We start from the raw sequence: 15,162 nt of genomic DNA, 5'->3' as shown, positions 1-15,162 counted from the left end.
GAAGGATGTTGTTTGGCCTCCATATGTTCATATTTTTAATAGATTTTTTTTTTTTCCTGTAGTTGACATCTAATCTTACCACATTGTGATCAGAAAAGATGCTTGGAATGATTCTCATTTTTTTTTTTTTAATTTACCAAGGCTTTGTGGCTCAGAATGTGATCTATCCTGGAGAATGTTCTGTGTGCACTTGAGAAAAGGTGAAATTCTTTTTTTTTTTTTTTTTTTGGCGTAAAATGTCCTATATATATCAATTGGGTATAACTGGTCCATTGTATCATTTAAAGTTTGTGTTTCCTTGCTAATTTTCTGTTTAGTTGATGGATCCATGGGTGTGAGTGGGGTATTAAAGTCTCCCACTATTATGTGTTACTGTTAATTTCCCCTTTCATACTTGTTAGCATTTACCTTACATATTGTGGTGCTCCTATGTTGGGTGCATATATATTTATAATTGTTATATCTTCTTGAATTGATCCTTTGATCATTATGTAGTGTCCTTCTTTGTCTCTTTTCACAGCCTTTATTTCAAAGTCTATTTTATGTGATATAAGTATTGCTATTCCTGCTATCTTTTGGCCTCCATTCATGTGAAATATCATTTTCCAGCCCTTCACTTTCAGTATGTATGTGTACCTTCTTTTGAGGTAGGTCTCTTGTAGACAGCATATATAGGGATCTTATTTTTATATCCTTCAGCCAGTCTTTGTCTTTAGGTAGGGGCATTCAACCCATTTACATTTAAGGCAATTATTGATAAGTATGATCCCATTGCCATTTACTTCGTTGTTTCGGGTTCGAGTTTATACATCTTTTCTGTGTTTCCTGTCTAGAGAAGATCCTTTAGCATTTGTTGAAGAGCTGGTTTGGTGGTGCTGAATTCTCTGAGCTTTTGCTTGTCTGTAAAGCTTTTGATTTCTCCTTTATATTTGAATGAGATCCCTGCTGGGTACAGTGATCTGGGTTCTAGATTTTTCTCTTTCATCACTTTAAGTATGTCCTGCCATTCCCTTCTGGCCTAAAGCTTTTCTACTGAAAGATCAGCTGTTATCCTTATGGGAATCCTCTTGTGTATTATTTGTTGGTTTTCCTTTGATGCTTTTAATATTTGTTATTTGTATTTGATCTTTGTTAATTTGATTAATAAGTGTCTCGGCATTCTCTGCATTTCCTGGACTTCGGTGGCTATCTTCTTCCCCATTTTAGGGAAGTTTTCAACTATTATCTCCTCAAGTATTTTCTCATGGTCTCTCTTTTTGTCTTCTTCTTCTGGTACTCCTATGATTTGAATGTTGGGGTGCTTGATATTGTCCCAGAGGTCTCTGAGGTTGTCCTCATTTCTTTTCTTTCTTCTTTTATCCTCTGTTTCATTTGTTTCCACCATTCTATCTTCCACCTCAGTTATTCTATCTTCTGCCTCAGTTATTCTACTGTTGATTCCCTCCAGAGTGTTTTTGATCTCGGTTATTGCATTATTCACTATTGATAACTCTTTTTCATTTCTTCTAGATCCTTGTTAAACATTTCTTGCATCTCTTCAATCCTTGTCTCCAGGCTATTTATCTGTAACTCTATTTTGTTTTCAAGACTTCTGATCATTTTTCCTATCATTATTCTGAATTCTTTTTCAGGTAGACTCCCTATCTCCACTTCTTTTGTTTGGTTTGGTGGGCATTTATCATGTTTCTTTACCTGCTGAATAATTCTCTGCCTTTTCATACTGTTTAGATTGCTGTGTTTGGGGTGGCCTTTCTGTATGCTGGAAGTTTGTGGTTCCTCTTTATTGTGGAGGTTCCTCCCTGTGGGTAGGGTCGGACGAGTGGCTTGTCAAAGTGTCCTGGTTAGGGAAGCCTGTGTTGGTGTTCTGGTGGGTGGAGCTGGATCTCTTCTCTCTGGAGTGCTTTGAAGTGTCCAATAGTGAGTGGTTTATGGGTTTGGTGTGACTTTGGGCAGCCTGTACATTAATGCCCAAGGCTATGTTCCTGCATTGCTGAAGAATTAGCATGGTATGTCTTGCTCTGGAACTTGTTGGCTCTTGGGTGGAGCTTGGTTTCAGTGTAGGTATGGAGGCTTTTGGTTGAGCTCTTGTTGATTAATGTTCCCTGGAGTCAAGGGTATTCTGGTCTTCTCAGGTTTTGGAATTAAGCCTCCTGCCTCTGGTTTTCAGTCTTGTTCTTACAGGGGACTCAAGACTTCTCTATCCATATAGCACTGATGGTAAAACATCTAGGTTAATGGAGAAAAGATTCTCCACAGTGAAGAACACCCAAAGAGGTTTGCAGAGTTACATGGAGAAGAGAAGAGAAGTGGGAGGAGGGAGATAGAGGTGACCAGGAGGAGAAGAGGGGGAATCAAAAAGGGCAAGAGCAATCTAGCCAGTAATCAATTCCCTATGTGCTCTTCACAGTCTGGAACACCCAGAGAGGTTCACAGATTTACATAAAGAAGAGAAGATGGAGGAAGGAGATAGAGGTGACCAGGAGGAGAAGAGGGGGAGTCAAAAGGAGAGAGACAGATCCAGCCAGTAATCAGTTCCCTAAGTGTTCTCCACAGCTTGAAACACACAAAGAGATTCACAGAGTGAGTAGAGAAAAGAAGGGGGAGGGAGGAGATAGAGGTGACCTGGGGGAGAAAAAGGAGAGTCAAAAGTGGGAGAGGGCAATCAAGCCAGTAATCATACTCCTAAGTAAAAGTGGGTACTGAAGATTGACTTCTTAAAGGTACAAAATTGATAACAAATACCAAAAAGCAAAGACTAAAAATCTAGAGTAGAGGTTAGACTCTCAAGAATACAATGTTTAAAAAAAAAACAAAACAAAATTTAAAAAATTATTTTAAAGATATGTGAAATTTACTTCAAAATTAGGGTCTTTTTTTGCAAGGTGATAGTAGGTTATAAAAATGAAAATTAAAGGAGTAATAAAGGACTTAATTTTTTTTTTAATTTTAAAAATGACAATAGTAAAATATATCTAAGAATTTCTCTGGAGCTGTTGCGGGCAGTGGGGGGTCAGTTCAGTTTCAGATAGTTCCTTGTTCCAGCTTATATTTCTTCTCAAGGTCTATAGGCCCCTTCCAAAGTACTTGATGATAACTACAGGGCTTTAATTTGTTGCACCTGTCACTTCCAAAGCCACTCCTCCTATTTATCTTGCCTTCTGTTTGCAGTCTCTTCAGTGTCTAATTTCCACCCTGACACAAGGGGGCGAAGGTGGAAATTATTTAGGCCCACTTATTTAGGCTTACTTGTTCAGTTGCACTGTGGGGAGGGAGGAACACTGCAAACAAATATCATTGGCATTTTGAGGGAGTGCTCGCAGTGCCAGGGCCACACTGGGTTTGCCCCTGCTCACGGCGTGTATGCTTTCCCGGGCTACACTGCTCAGGCTCCAGGTTGCTCTGCAGGGGGAGCTGTCTAAAGCTGGCCCTGGGTTGCGTGCATTTCCCAGGTTTAAGCCACTCAGGTTCACGTTCTTGGGTACTCCACAAAGACACAGATGGGTGGGCCTGTGTTTTGTGCCCTTCCCAGGTCTGAGCAGCTCAGGTGACTAGGTGTTTGGTGAGTGCACTATCTCCAGGTGGGCGGTGCATCTTATCATCTCCCTGGTCCCAGCTGATAGGTTTCCTGGGTGTGCAGCAGGAGTGCCGTCTCAGCTGTGACATGTGTTTCATCTGGGGAGCTGATCTCTGGCCACAACACTCCTGGAGGTTGTCAATTGTCCAGGATCCCAGGAAGACTTGGTTAGCAACTGGGAGCCTGCTTGCAGCTTGGTAGAGGATGACATCTCTGGGGCTGACTGTCGCCCACCTTCCTCCAGCCGGGGGAGGGGCCAGCTGGCTATCCTCTGGTAATCGATCGCTCAGTCCTTTGTTCTGTGAATAGGCCTGGCAGTGTTTTAGTTTAGAGCTTTTCTTGAGATAGTTCTCTTTTTCTCTCTTCCACCTTCTCTCTCTCTTTCTCCCCCCTCTCTGGCTATCCTATGGTTTGGGTTGCTATCTCATGTTAGCTCCTTCAGATTGTCCTCGGGGCATTCATTGCCCAGACCTAAGCAATGGAGCCCGCGCCTCCCTATTCAACCCCTACTTGCTGGTGGCAGATGCGAGTGCCTGGGCTACTTTTCCACTGGGAATTGCAGTTAGGCATGTAATCTGTGGGTTTTATTTATTTATTTTTCCTCCAGGTTATGTTGCACTCTGAGATTCCAAAACTCCCCACAGACCCACCAGTGAGAGGGTTTTCTGGTGTTTGGAAACTTCTCCTCTTTTACAACACCCTCCCTGGGATGGATCTCCATCCCTAACTCTTTTGTCTCTCTTTTTATCTTTTATATACTGTCCTACCTCCTTTTGAAGACAATGGGCTGCCTTTCTGGGTGCCTGGTGTCCTCCGCCAGCATTCGGAAGTTGTTTTGTGAAATTTGCTCAGCTTTCAAATGATCTTTTGATGAATTTGTGAGGGACAAAATGGTCTCCCTGTCCTATTCCTCTGCCATCTTATTGAATTCTAGATAGAGATTTTAATGCCTTAGAATATACTCCCAAATGTAGAATTTCTGGAAACTATGGTAGATCTATTTTTCACTTTTTTGAAGAACCTCCATCCTGTCTTTCATGGTCCATGCACAAATTTACGTTCCCAACCATAGTGCACAAGGGTTACTCTTTTTCAATAACCTCAACAACACTTACTGTTATCCCCTGTCTTTTTGATAATAGCCATTCTAACATTATGGTTTTAATTTGCATTCCCCTGATAATGATTTTGAGCACCCCTTTTTGTTGGCTATTTTATATCTATGTCTATTTTTTATAACAATTCTTCAGTGCTCAGAAGAAGGCTGAGCGCTGAAGAATTGATGCTTTTGAACTGTGGTGTTGGAGAAGACTCTTGAGAGTCCCTTGGACTGCGGGGAGATCCAACCAGTCCATTCTGAAGGAGATCAACCGTGGGATTTCTTTGGAAGGAATGATGCTAACGCTGAAGCTCCAGTACTTTGACCACCTCATGCGAAAAGTTGACTCATTGGAAAAGACTCTGATGCTGGGAGGGATTGGGGGCAGGAGGAGAAGGGGACGACTGAGGATGAGATGGCTGGATGGCATCACGGACTCGATGGGCGTGAGTCTGAGTGAACTCCAGGAGATGGTGATGGACAGGGAGGCCTGGCATGCTGCGATTCATGGGGTCGCAAAGACACGACTGAGTGACTGAACTAAACTGATTCAGATCCTATGCCCATTTTTAAAATCAGATTTTTTTTTTTTATTTTTCTGTTGAGTCTTATGAATTGTTCACTTATTTTAAAGATTTGCCCCTTATCAGATATAAAATTTGCAAATGTTTTCTCCCTTTCAGTAGCTTGCCTTTTTATTTGATTGGTGGGTTCCTTTGCTGTGCAGAAACTTTTTAAATTTGATATAGGTCCTATTGTTTACTTCTCCTTTTGTCTTTCTTTTGGTGTCAAATGCAAAAATCATCACCAAGACTACTGTGAAAAAGCTTATCCACTATGTTTTATTCTATATGTTTTATTGTTTCAGATATATGTTCAAGTCTTAAATCAATTTGGAGTTGATTTTTGTGCCTGGTGTAAGATAGGGATCCAACTTTATTCTTTTGCAGATAGACGTTCAGTTTCCCCAGTATCATTTATAATAGAGATGTCATTTCCCTGTTGCATATTCTTGGCTTCTTTGTCACAAGCTAATTGATCATATTCCTATGAGTTTATTTCTGGGCTCTCTTGTTAGGTTCTACATAGGCATGTTCACATGTAAGTCAGTAGATACTATTTGTGTAATTGCCATAAATCACTTGTTATATTACCATCAGTATCTTTTTGTAGTTTGTATTACTAGTTTGATTTTTATCTTTTATCCATGAAGTGTTTAACTTTGTATGGCTGTTGAATCATTGTTTTCCTTGTTCATAGTTTTTACTTTTCTGATAGTTATTAACCAAGAATACTTATCACAGTCTAGATGACTGCATATGACAGTGCATCACCAGTGTGCAATCACTGTGGGAGAGGCAGGCTTAGAAAACTGTCAGTCCCTGATGTGGAGTTAAGTTCACTCACCACACAGCATCCATCTGGCTCCTGTTTCGCATTTACACCTGCAGCTGATGAATGGGATACACATATACATAAGACAAAGATAAATGTATTCGACCATGAGAAAGAACTTAGTCATTTTTGGAATAAAAACTTTATTGTCCATACCTAGGTTTTAAGGAATTCTCATTTGTTGATTTTCCTCCTCATGTTTCAGAAGTTCACAGATGAATTATTTGTTGTTATGGTCTGAAATCTTTGTACAAGAATTCAGATGCATAATTGTTCAGTTTTTAATCTTAGAAAAGGAGAATAATATCTTGTAATTCTCTCCCTCATCTTTGTTACTCTCCCTGCCTTTTTGCTTCAACTACTAACTCATTTATTTATAAGTTTCTAGGCTTCAAAACTCCAACTCAACTAGTCTTTCCTCAGATATTTTTTAAACAATTTAAAGTGTTCAATTTTGGGATTCCCTGGTGGCTCAGACAGTAAAGTGTCTGGCCACAATGCAGCAGACCTGGGTTCAGTCCCTGGGTTGGGAAGATTCCCTGGAGAAGGAAATGGCAACTCACTCCAGTGCTCTTGCCTAGAAAATTCCATGGATTGAGGAGCTGGTGGGCTACAGTCCATGAGGTCACAAAGAGTCAGACACTACTGAGCAAATTCACTTTCATTTTAATTTTGCCACAATTTGTGCCAAAATGTACCAGATTGTTTTCCTTCTTAAATATGTTGATATTTCTTATATTTTACAGAGTGGGGTTAACTGTATTATTAATATATAAAGCTCACTTACCTGTATGCTTTAGTTTTATTTCATTTATGAAAAATTATTTTATATTTTAGTTATTAAACAATTCATGGTTTAAATAGAAAGACACACTTTCTTTGAAAAAGAAGTCCTTGTGAATAAATGACAAGGTGCATAATCCTTATGGTAATCTCAACATATTTCTAAAATGTAACTTACATGCATGCAATATTCGATCAAGGTAAAAGGGTCTGATTTTAAATTTCTTCCACTATATAATGCCTTGCTGGTTTCTTTATTTTTTTTTAATTTCTAAAAGAAAGCAATTATGATATATATTTATCTTATTATCTGATTTAAGTACTAAAATAGACTTCTAAAGATCTTTTCCTCAAGAAAATATTATTATAGTTTTACAATTGTTTAAAGAGAAAGAATTCTTTCTGCTCCATATTAAAAAAATCAAGTTTAATTTGAATCTCGACATTATCACTGCATTTACTCTTTCTGTAAGTTTCCCATTGGACAAGCTATAATAAAATATATTAACCCATGTACTTTTTTAAAATTTTCACTTTTATGTTTTGTTTGTTTTGAATGAGACAAGGAACATGTAGCTAAATGATCTAACAAAAAAAATTAAATACTTGAAAAGTAAATTGAGGTGATTCTAAGAAGGTTGAGTGGAAATTAATCAGTTTCTTTGAATCTGACTTCTGACTTCCGTTTAGCAATGTTAACACCTGCTCATCTCTGAAACACTCTAGTCATTCACTTGAATCACGTTGCATTATAGCTGGCTACAAATTCCATTATGGCTGCAACAATAATTCAATGTTTTACTCACTTAATCTGGATTGGCTCATGTCTATCTTGACCTATAGAATATGGTGGGGTTAAAGCTGTGCCACTTACTTTTTGGTGCAGGCTTGAAGATGACTGGCAGGTTTTGCCTGTTTTTGTGGAATGCTGGCTGTTTGATGGCTCTGTGGGCAGCTCCTACTACTGTGTTCCAGGTCAGTATTTAGTGTCCTGGGTTGGCCCGGTGAGCAAGCCACCCTGGGCAATCAAGTCTTTGGGTGTTTCAGTCCCAGCTGCCATCCAATCAGACCATAGAAAATGCCAAGAAAAAGCCTCCCAGACAACCTCAGTCAATCCACAAATCCACTACAAACAAAAATAAATGTCGTTTTAGGCCACTATTTTAGGAGTGTGTTTTTTCACACAGCACAAAAGCCTGCACAATAGTTTAACAACAGTGTTAACACATTATTTTCCTTTTTATTATGGAAGAATAGTTGATTTGCTATGTTTCAGGTGTGTAGCAAAGTGAATCTATTATATGTATATATATTTCTGATTATTTCCCATTAAAGAGTATTATAAGATATTGATTATAGTTCCTTGTCTCAGCCCACTTTTTTAATTTATTTTTTTTCTTTTTTTCTTTTTAATTATTTGTTTATTTTTGGCAGTGCTGGGTCTTCATCGCTGTGTGGGCTTTTCTCTGCAGCAAGTGGGGATTCCTCTTCATTGGGGTGAACAAACTTCACATTGGGGTGGCTTCTCATATTGTGGAGCACAGGCTCTAGGGCACATGGGCTTCAGCAGTTGTGTCTCCTGGGCTTTAGAGCACAGGCTCAGTAGTTATGGAACATAGGTTTAGTTGTTTCACAGCATCTGGGATCTTTTGGGTTCAGAGATCTATCCTGTGTCTCTGCATTGGCATTGAGCCACCAAGGAAGCCCTTTAATTAATTTATTTCTTTAATTGGAGGAAAATTGCTTTACAGTGTTGGGTGATTTCTGCTGTACAGCAATGCAAATCTGCCATAACACATTATTGACTGGGGGGGGGGGTTGCAGAATTATTGCCTATGGCTGGCAATGTTATGTAAGTGAATATTGAAATACCCAAGTTTGACGAAATAACAACTTTTTTTTTTTTTTTTTTTTTACTTAAGAGCAGGACTCTATTTAGTTGCTCTTTCATACCTCTGGCTGCCCATCGTTAATAACTTTAACAGATTTATCCACCCATGTTCAGCTAATAGATGCTGGAAGTTCCAATTTTAAGCTCTTGCAGTCTACTTTTTCCAATTAACATCTTATGCTCTGAGACTTTCATCCTTATTTGTGCTTTTATGATTATCTATCTGGTTATGAGGGACCTAACTTCTTCCTGAAAACGAGATTCAAAAATCTCACTGCCTACTTGATAACCTCTTTCTCGAGGAACCTGCCTAATCAGTATAGCTCCCAAATCTTTTCTTTTTTTCTTTTTCCACTCTTCAGATTAGGTTTTGTCCCAGTGTTTCCCAAATCAGTGAGCATTTCCACCATCCATCCACTGGGGAAGTCAGAAAACTAAAAAATGTGCTGGGGTGGTCCTGTTCTGTCATGTCCTACTAGCCATCCAACACCCATAGTGTTATTACTAACACTATGTTAAAAATATGTTATAAAATAAATTATTTATTATTTTTTATAATTAAAGTGTAGTTTATTTACAATGTTGTGTTAATTTCTGGTGTACAACAAAATGATTCAATTATATAGATATTATTCTATCATGTATATAAATGAAATTATATATATGTGTGTGTATATATATATATATATATATGATGTTCCCTAGTGGCTCAGACATTAGTCTGCCTCTAATGAGGGAGACCCAGGTGTGATCCATGTGTCAGAAAGATCCTCTTGAGAAGGGCATGGCAACCCATTCCAGGATCCTTGCCTGGAGAATCCCACGCACAGAGAAGCCTGTCAGGCTACAGTCCATGGAGTCGCAGAGTTGGACAGGACTGAGTGACTTCACTCTTACTTTAAAATATATATATTATTTTTCCTTATGGTTTGTCCCAGGATATTGAACATAGTTCGCTGTGCTGTAGAGTAAGACTTTGTTGTTTATCAATTCTGTATACAATAGTTTGTCTCTTCAGTTCAGTTCAGTTCAGTTCAGTTGCTCAGTCGTGTCCGACTCTTTGTGACCCCATGAATCCCAGCACGCCAGCCCTCTCTGTCCATCACCATCTCCTGGAGTTCAGTCAGACTCACGCCCATCGAGTCCGTGATGCCATCCAGCCATCTCATCCTTGGTCGTCCCCTTCTCCTCCTGCCCCCAATCCTTCCCAGCATCAGAGTCTTTTCCAATGAGTCAACTCTTTGCATGAGGTGGCCAAAGTACTGGAGTTTCAGCTTTAGCATCATTCCTTCCAAAGAAATCCCAGGATTGATCTCATTCAGAATGGACTGCTTGGATCTCCCCGCAGTCCAAGGGACTCTCAAGAGTCTTCTCCAACACCACAGTTCAAAAGCATCAATTCTTCAGCACTCTGCTTTCTTCACAGTCCAACTCTCACATCCATACATGACCACAGGGAAAACCATAGCCTTGACTAGACGGACCTTAGTCAGCAAAGTAATGTCTCTGCTTTTGAATATACTATCTAGGTTGGTCATAACTTTTCTTCCAAGGAGTAAGCGTCTTTTAATTTCATGGCTGCAGTCACCATCTGCAGTGATTTTCAAGCTCCCCAAAATAAAGTCTGACTGTTTCCACTGTTTCCCCATCTATTTCCCATGAAGTGATGGGACCAGATGCCATGATCTTCATTTCCTGAATGTTGAGCTTTAAGCCAACTTTTTCACTCTCCTCTTTCACTTTCATCAAGAGGCTCTTTAGTTCCTCTTCACTTTCTGCCATAAGGGTGGTATCATCTGCATATCTGAGGTTATTGATATTTCTCCTGGCAATCTTGATTCCAGCTTGTGTTTCTTCCAGTCCAGCGTTTCTCATGATGTATTCTGCATATAAGTTAAATAATCAGGGTGACAATATGCAGCCTTGACGTACTCCTTTTCCTATCTGGAGCTAGTCTGCTGTTCCATGTCCAGTTCTAACTGTTGCTTCCTGACCTGCATACAGATTTCTCAAGAGGCAGGTTACGTGGTCTGGTGTTCCCATCTCTTTCAGAATTTTCCACATTTTATTGTGATCCACACAGTCAAAGGTTTTGGCATAGTCAATAAAGCAGAAATAGATGTTTTTCTGGAACTCTCTTGCTTTTTCCATGATCCAGCAGATGTTGGCAATTTGATCTCTAGTTCCTCTGCCTTTTCTAAAAGCAGTTTGAACATCAGGAAGTTCACGGTTCACGTACTGCTGAAGCCTTGCTTGGAGAATTTTGAGCATTACTTTACTAGCATGTGAGATGAGTGCAATTGTGCAGCAGTTTCAGCATTCTTTGGCATTGCCTTTCTTTGGAATTGGAATGAAAACTGAACTTTTCCAGTCCTGTGGCTACTGCTGAGTTTTCCAGATTTGCTGGCATATTAAGTGCAGCACTTTCACAGCATCATCTTTCAGGATTTGAAATAGCTCAACAGGAATTCCATCACCTCCACTAGCTTTGTTCGTAGTGATGTTTTCTAAGGCCCACTTGACTTCATATTCCAAGATGTCTGGCTCTAGATTAGTGATCACATCATCATGATTATCCGGGTCATGAAGATCTCTTTTGTACAATTCTTCCGTGTATTCTTGCCACCTCTTCTTAATATCTTCTGCTTCTGTTAGGTCCATACCACTACTGTCCTTTATCGAGCCCAGCTTTGCATGAAATTTTCCCTTGGTATCTCTAATTTTCTTGAAGAGATCTCTAGTCTTTCCCATTCTGTTCTTTTCCTCTATTTCTTTGCATTGATCACTGAAGAAGTCTTTCTTATCTCTTCTTGCTGTTGTTTGGAACTCTGCATTCAGATGCTTATATCTTTCCTTTTCTCCTTGGCTTTTCACCTCTCTTCTTTTCAAAGCTATTTGTAAGGCCTCCCCAGACAGCCATTTTGCTTTTTTGCATTTCTTTTCCATGGGGATGGTCTTGATCCCTGTCTCCTGTACAATGTCACAAACCTCATTCCATAGTTCATCAGGCACTCTATCTATTAGGTCTAGGCCCTTAAATCTATTTCTCACTTCCACTGTATAATCATAAGGGATTTGATTTAGGTCATACTTGAATGGTCTAGTGGTTTTCTCTACTTTCTTCAATTTGAGTGTGAATTTGGTAATAAGGAGTTCATGATCTGAGCCACAGTCAGCTCCTGATACAGTTTGTATGTACTAATGCCAAACTCTCAATCCAATCCCCCCATCCTGTCACTCACATCCCCTCCCTCCACCTTAGCAACCATGAATCTGTTATCTATGTGCCTGTTTCCTATTTAGAGATAAGTTCATTTGTCATATTTTAGATTCTACATATAAGTAATATCATGTGCTATTTGTCTTTCCTTTATCATCCATTCCTTTGTGCTGGACATTTAGGTTGCATACATGTCTTGGCTATTGTAAGTAGTGCTGCAATAAGCACAGTGGTATGTATCTTCGAATTACAGTTTTCTCTGGATATCTGCCCAGGAGTGGGATTGCTGGATCATATGGAAACTCTATTTTTAGTTTTTTGAGGAAACGGCATACTATTCTCCATAGTGACTTTACCAATTTACATTCTCACCAACAATGTAGGACGGTTCCCTTGTCTCCACACCCTCTCTATCATTCGATATTTATAGACTTTTTAATGATGATCATTCTGACTGGTCAAAACCCGTATCATTAATGCTACTTCAGTTCCTGAAGCTTCCCTGACTCCTTCCACTATCTGAATACTAGTAGCTGTGATTCTTACTGGAACCATCATGATGGTCTCCCAAATCACCTATCCATAGCCACTCTCCTCCACTCAGAACTGCATTTGGGTCCATCTGTTTAAAGCACAGATCATTTTAAGACCTGTTCATTTATAAAGCATTTAGTCCATATCAGTGGTTAAGATAATGTCTGTTTCTGTTTTCAATGAAATTCCCAGTCCAGGGGTTTCTGTGTAGTAAATGCGGAAAAATTAATCAAGTGTAGCTTTACCACTGGGTTTCCCGAGTGGCTCAGATGTTAAAGAATCTGCCTGCAATACAGGAGACTCAGGTTCCATCCCTCAGTTGGGAAGATCTCCTGGGGAAGGGAAGAGCAAGCTGTTCCAGTATTCTTGCCTGGAGAATTCCATGGACAGAGGAGCTTGGTGGGCTATAGTCCACAGAGTCACAAAGAGTAGGACATGGCTAAATGACTAACAGTTTCACTTTCTTACAGCTTTACCATTATGAAGAAAGAGAATTTTTAAGAGGTGAGTATAAAACCCTATCTTCCTTATCTTTTTTCGGCCTTCTGTTTCAGTTTTTGTTTTGTTAAATGATATAAGTAGTGTATGTTATCCAGTCCCATCACTTCAAGGCAAATAGATGGGAAAACAATGGAAACAGTGAAAGACTTTATTTTCTTGGGCTCCAAAATCACTGCAGATGGTGACTGAAGTCAAGAAATTAAGACTTTTGCTCCTTGGAAGAAAAGCTGTGGCAAACCTAGACAATATATTAAAAAGAAGATACATTACTTTGAAGACAAAGGTCTGTATAGTCAAAGCTATGGTTTTTCCAGTAGTCATGTGTGGATGTGAGACGTGAAGCATAAAGAAAGCTGAGCGCTAGAGAATTGATGTTTTAGAACTGTGGTGTTGCACGACACTCTCGAGAGTCCCTTGGACTTCAGGGAGATCTAACCAGTTCATCCTAAAGAAATCAGTCCTGAATATTCATTGAAAGGACTGATGTTGAAGCTGAAACTCCAATACTTTGGCCACCTGATGCGAAGAACTGACTTCTTAGAAAAGATCCTGATGCTAGGAAAGGTTGAAGGCAGGAGCAGAAGAGGATGACAGAGGATGAGATGGTTGAATGGCAACACTGACTCAATGGACATGAGTTTGAGCAGGCTCCAGGAGCTGGTGATGGACAGGGAAGCCTGGCGTGCTTCAGTCCATGGAGTCACAAAGAGTCAGACATGACTGAGCAACTGAACTGAGTGTATGTTATGAAAAAATATGCATATACAATTATATGTCTTCATGAGAGTTTGTATAATGCCAGATAAAATCATGAAATACATTCAGATTTACAATTAGCTTCTACATGTCACAGTGTATCATGAGCCCCTGTAGACATCATTGTTTACACATGGACCATATTTTTAATAGATCAACAATATTTTCTTGTACTGATAAAATTGTCCTTATTTTACTGGCTTCTAAATTGATGAATATTTCTGTTTTTCCTCTTATATTTCTTCATGCTATGTAATGTCTGTCCTCATAAATATCTTCCATCCTTTTTCAAGATTCTGTTCTAATAAAAATTCTTAGATTACTCCCACATCCCCTTCAAAACTCACTTTAGAATCTGAAGTTCTAAAAGCAAAAATATGTCCATTGTCTTCAAGGAAATAAGAATGGGAAAAGTTTCACAGCCCACGGAGTTTCCAAGTTTAGTAGACTGAGTTTGAAGGAGGCTTCTCCATGTGATGTTAGGAGACAGAGGGTTAAAAGGTCCAGAATTTACAGAATTGTAAGAAGGGAAAATAATGTGTTTATGGAAAATGAATCAAACTCTTATGGATAGTGTTATGATGAGCAAATTATAGAGAATTATACATACAAAATGCTCTTATTTTATAATTAGTACAATTGTCACATTAACTTTAACTCTTTTTCTTTATATACTAATGTATTTATGGAAAAAAATCTGAAAATTGCTTGGTTGCCAGTGTGTCATAATAGGGAAAATTAACTGAATAATTATGTCTAAGTAATCTATCTCTTCTCCATACCAGAATAGCTTAGCTACCAGGATGACTGTATTTTATATCAGTATCTAAGTTGCTGGCTGCCCTGTACATGTTTGGAAGGAACTATTGCTATAACTATACTGTTTCCAAGATAAACATGATGGTGTGATCACTCACCTAGAGCCAGACATCTTGGAATGTGAAGTCAAGTGAACCATAGAAACCATCACTATGAACAAAGCTAGTGGAGGTGATGGAATTCCAGTTGAGCTATTTCAAATCCTGAAAGATGATGCTGTGAAAGTGCTGCACTCAATATGCCAGCAAATCTGGAAAACTCAGCAGTAGCCACAGGACTGGGAAAGGTCAGTTTTCATTCCAATCCCAAAGAAAGGCAATGCCAAAGAATGCTCAAACTACCACACAATTGCACTCATCATACACGCTAGTAAAGTAATGCTCAAAATTCTCCAAGCCAGGCTTCAGCAATACGTGAACCATGAACTTCCTGATGTTCAAGCTGCTTTTAGAAAAGGCAGAAGAACCAGAGATCAAATTGCCAACATCTGCTGGATCATGGAAAAAGCAAGAGAGTTCTAGAAAAACATCTATTTATGCTTGATTGACTATGCCAAAGCCTTTGACTTTGTGGATCACAATAAACTGTGG

This window comes from Oryx dammah, unplaced genomic scaffold (genome assembly GCF_014754425.2).
Source record: "Oryx dammah isolate SB20612 unplaced genomic scaffold, SCBI_Odam_1.1 HiC_scaffold_1, whole genome shotgun sequence".
Lineage (NCBI taxonomy): Eukaryota > Metazoa > Chordata > Mammalia > Artiodactyla > Bovidae > Oryx > Oryx dammah.
This window is presented reverse-complemented; position numbering follows the sequence as displayed.